The sequence below is a fragment of the Calidris pugnax genome, unplaced genomic scaffold (genome assembly GCF_001431845.1).
Source record: "Calidris pugnax isolate Ruff unplaced genomic scaffold, ASM143184v1 scaffold871, whole genome shotgun sequence".
Taxonomy (NCBI): Eukaryota; Metazoa; Chordata; class Aves; order Charadriiformes; family Scolopacidae; genus Calidris; species Calidris pugnax.
The window spans coordinates 21304-21694 of NW_015091533.1; the positions used below are offsets into that span (position 1 = coordinate 21304).

Below are 391 nucleotides of genomic sequence, written 5' to 3' on the forward strand. Positions count from 1 at the left end.
GGGAGGGGGGGTCCGCCCAGGGAGGCAGGAGGGGACAGGGGTGTCAATCAGGGGACACCCTGTGGGGACAGGGTGCCAGGAGGGGAGAGGGGACATGGCCAGGTGTCACCCACAGGGACAAGAGGGATGGGGGATGCTGGGGGGGGACAGGGGACACGGTTGGGTGGCACCCGTGGGGGGACAGGAGGGACGTGGGAAGCTGGAGGGGACAGGGGACACTGGGAGGGGACAGGGGACACAGCCAGGTTGGACCCACAGGGACAGGAGGGATGCAGGACATTGGGAGGGGACAGGGGACACAGGACACTGGGAGGGGACAGGGGACACGGTCACCCACGGGGACAGGAGGGATGCAGGATGACGGGAGGGGACAGGGGGGCACGGCTGGGAG

The 391-nt window shown here is 69.3% G+C and overlaps 1 protein-coding gene across 1 annotated transcript in view; it reads right to left on the reverse strand.

The window, feature by feature from the left end:
* Positions 1-391, reverse strand: part of LOC106899830 — a gene marked incomplete at its 5' end in the record, with an annotated part of 26058 nt that overhangs the window by 7520 nt on the left and 18147 nt on the right. The window lies entirely within an intron of this gene.